Source organism: Pipistrellus kuhlii, unplaced genomic scaffold, assembly GCF_014108245.1.
Source record: "Pipistrellus kuhlii isolate mPipKuh1 unplaced genomic scaffold, mPipKuh1.p scaffold_m20_p_1, whole genome shotgun sequence".
Lineage (NCBI taxonomy): Eukaryota > Metazoa > Chordata > Mammalia > Chiroptera > Vespertilionidae > Pipistrellus > Pipistrellus kuhlii.
In genome coordinates, this window is record NW_023425404.1 from 154,895,500 (window position 1) to 154,899,871 (window position 4,372).

The window sequence follows — 4,372 nt, forward strand, 5'->3', positions numbered from 1 at the left end:
TTTATAAAGATATTTTCTTTTTGTAAAGCTTTTAAATATATATATCAATATATTTTATTGATTTTTTTACAGAAAGGAAGGGAGAGGGAGAGAGAGCCATAATCACCAATGAGAGGGAAACATCCATCAGCCGCCTCCTGCATACCCCCATGGGGATGTGCCCACAACCAAGGTACATGCCCTTGATTGGAATCGAACCTGGGACCCTTTAGACTTCAGGCCGACACTCTATCCACTGAGCCCAACTGGCTAGGGCTATTTTCTTTTTTAATACCCCTATTCTATAAGCATTTTTCTATTAAAATTGTTTTAGCTTTTAAAAAAAGACTAAAATATAAATATACCCATTAGCCTATGCCTACCCAGGGTGAGGACTATGAATATCATTATCTCCCACTTTCACATCTTGTCCCATGTAAAGGGGACTTGTTCAGTGGCATTAACACGCATAGAGCTCTCATCTCCTAGGATAACAATGCCTGTTTTGGAACTCCTCCTGGAGGCCTTGCCTGAGGCTCCGGAGGAGGGGCCACTCTTTTCAGAAATATGTCTATGTGGTTTGCTAGGTTTGATTTTCACCACAAATTTGCTTGTAAGTAGACACTGGACCATGAACATTCCTCTTGTCAACAAAAAGAAGACTTGAAACTTTGTAGATTAAAAAAAAAGAGAGCTTTTTATTTGGACCTATTTGAGGACATATCCAAGAGCAGAGTTCCAAGAAGCCTTTAAATATTGCTCCGACTTTAGGAAAGTGAGAAGATGCTTATATAGAGGCAGGAGGACAAGGAAAAATATAGCTATACATCATCAGTTTTAGTTACATGCATTGAAGGATTAATAGTTTTATATTAGGTAAAGAGAACATGTAGACAAGGTAGGATCATTCAGCACCTGGAGTTGGGGGTCATGGAAAGAAATTTAGAAGCAATTGTTATTTTTTAAAATATATTTTATTGATTTTTTACAGAGAGGAAGGGAGAGGGATAGAGAGTCGGAAACATCAATGAGAGAGAAACATGGATCAGCTGCCTCCTGCACACTCCCCTATTGGGGATGTGCCCACAACCAAGGTACATGCCCTTGATTGGAATCGAACCTGGGACCCTTCAGTCCACAGGCTGACACTCTATCCACTGAGCCAAACCGGTTTCGGCTGGAAGCAATTATTTCTACTTTTTTTTATTAAGATACAGAAAGAATAGGCACTGCCTTTTCTATAATCATTTATTTTTTTAATTGGAACTGTTGGAAAGTGTACATGGCTGGTCCCTCAGAGGGCCTTGGTTAGGAACTTACTATATTCCTTTGGTTACCGATTGAGTTGGAGCAGCAGCTTAAACACCCTTTCCTTCCTCACTCTTAATTAATGAAAACCTTTCGGTGTTGAGGTCCATGTTTTCAAACGTTTTAAGGAGCTTGCTAAGGTCTGCAAAAGTTTCTGCCAAATCCTTCACTGAGTTTTCTTCTTTTTCTTTTTTCCTGTATAAAACCTTATTAAATACAAGCAAAGAACTATGTGCATCTTGCTGTAAAATGCTGCCCCCCACCACCACTACCCTCCCCACCCCCTCGCTCTTCACTGCCCAGATCCTGAAAGACTCTTGTTAATGAACTGTCTCTTCACAAACCAAGTCCACCACTTGCTGGGTTTATCATTGTGAGACGCAAAATCTTTCTCACAAAGTCTCAATCCAGCCTCTTGCCTTAACTGCTGCAAATAGGCCCTCATCACTTTGTCTTCCTATTGTTTGAAGGTTTGGCCTAAATTGTGTTAAGTGGAAACCAGACTCTCCAGGAACGGGAAAATTAGTGATTCCCAGTCTATACATTTCTTTCTCACCTTGCTTTTAGAATTGCACTTTTGGAGTTCTGACACTCAGAAATGAAGAGAGTTGTGTATAATATATCAAGGTCCTATTAGCTTTATTCTTAATTTCATCATTTTTGAAGAAGACATTGGCCTTGAAATAATAGGTGGCTTCATCCACAATAGCTGTGTCTTTTGTCTTTCTGGTGGCAGGTCGTTTGAACTGACTTCCAGTGGGCAACAGTGACATGTTTCCCAATGAGTTTGGTATCAGGGTCCATGAATGAAAAATGGTAAGCCGGCATCTTGATGTCTTCCGATTTTTCTGAGGTTTCTCTTTTTCTTCTTCAGCAGTTCCCTTTGCTCTTGCCTCCTTTGTTCAACTATCACTATGCTATCCTCTTCCAGGCCCAACAACTCCTCTTTCAGTTCCTCAGGAACAACTCCTAAGACTCCTCAGTGTCATCCTCATCCACACCCAGGTTAAGGTGGTTTGCAATCTCAACCACAGCCATGTTGACTTTTGCAGTCTTTACACTATGATGTTACAACAGCTACAGCACTACCTTATAAGAATTTTTCAGCTCTATTATAACCTCATTATATCATTATGTCGTTATTATAACATATATGAAGGGACTACCTCCATATATGTGCTTCATTGTTGACCAAAAAATCATTATGTGGTTACATAGAAGTAGAATTTATACGAAACAGTAATTATATATATATATATATATATATATATATATATATGTAAATTAATTTCTTGTTTGTATTTAAAAAAATAATTATGCAGTGTATGACTATTTAATCTTTTTTCTTTAGGAAAAAATTTATTTTTTTCCTCACCCAAAGATACATTTATTGATTTTAGAGAGAAACTAAGAGCCTGGCTGACTTGGCTCAGTGGTTGAGCGTCAACCATGAACCAGAAAATCATGGTTTGATTCCCAGTCCGTGGGTTGTGGCTTTGATCACCAGGGTAGGGTGTGCAGGAGGCAGGCAGTCAATGAGAATCATTGATGTTTCTATCTGTCTCTCCCTTTCCCTTCTTCTCTGAGATCAATAAAATGATATATTTTGAGAGAGAGAGAGAGAGAGAGAGAGAGAGAGAGAGAGAGAGAAAGAGGAAGAGAGAGAGAAAAACATTGATTGGTTGCCTTCTGTATGTGCCCCAAATCTTAACTGAACCTGCAACATAGATATGTGCCCTGACCGGGAATCAAGCCCACAACCTTTTTGGTGTATTGGGATGATGCTCTAACCATTTGAGCAACCTGGCCAGGGCTTAATTTAATTTAAAGTTAATTTAAATTTATTTTTTTTAAAAAGTTGAGAAGCATTGTTCTATAATAATGAATCTCCAAACTTTAGTGGATCAACCAGAATAAAGGTCACTTTTCTTAACCTGCCCTGCAGATAAGGTATGGCCATATGACTAAGTTCTGGCTCTGGCAGATGATGGAAAGTGATGAGTACAATCCCATGATGGGTCTAAAAATGAGGACCAAGCCCTTTTCTACCTTCCCACTATCCTGTACTTGGAAAGCAGACATGGTGGCAAAGCCCCTTGGGCCATGTGCAGAAGGGCAGCAACCTGGACATGGCAGTGAATCAATGAGACAGAGCCTAAGAGACTGCATGGAGCAGAACCACCGTACACACTCTAATCAACCTGCCTCTTTCAAGAAGAAATGCATTTATCAATTAGCCACTATTAAATTGGGTCTCCATTATATGAAACTTACCCCTTACTCTTTTTTTTTTTTTAAGAAAGAGAGAAAGAGAAAGGGAATGGAAGAGAGAGAAACATCGATACGAATGAGAAACATTAATTGGTTGCCTCCTATACACACCCCCAGAGGGGATCAAACTAGAAAGAAACCTAAGTATATGTCCTAACTGGGAATTGAACCTACAACCTTTCAGTGTACAGGGACAATGCTTCAAGCTACCTAGGCACACCAGCCAGGCCATTACTCTTTTTTTGTTTGTTTTTTAATTATGATGGTAAAAAAATGCATAACATAAAATTTACAATTTTAACCATTTCTAAGTGTACAATTCAGTATTCTTAAGTATATTCATATTATTGTACAACGTATCTCTAGAACTTTTTCATTTTTCAACACTGAAACTCTGAAACCTACTAAAGACTAATTTCGCCTCACCTTTGCCCCTAGCCCTTGGCAGCCACCTTTCTACCTTCTGCTTTTAGATTTGACTTTAAATACTTCAGGTAAATATTTTGTGTGGCTTATTTCACTTAGCATAATCTCCTCAAGGTCCATCCCTGTTGTAGCATGGGACAAGATTTCCTTCTTTCTTTCTTTATTTTTTAATATATTTTTTATTTATTTTTTACAGAGAGGAAGAGAGAGGGACAGAGAGTTAGAAACATCAATGAGAGAGAATCATTGATCAGCTGCCTCTTGCACACCCGCTACTGGGGATGTGCCCGTAACCAAGGTACATACCCTTGACCGGAATCGAACCTAGGACCTTTCAGTCCGCAGGCTGATGCTCTATTCACTGAACCAAACCAGTTTCGGCAGATTT

The 4,372-nt window shown here is 39.1% G+C and overlaps 1 pseudogene; it reads right to left on the minus strand.

The window, feature by feature from the left end:
* Window positions 1-1,567: 1,567 nt before the first annotated feature.
* LOC118705072 lies at window positions 1,568-2,115 on the minus strand (annotated as a pseudogene).
* Window positions 2,116-4,372: the final 2,257 nt, after the last annotated feature.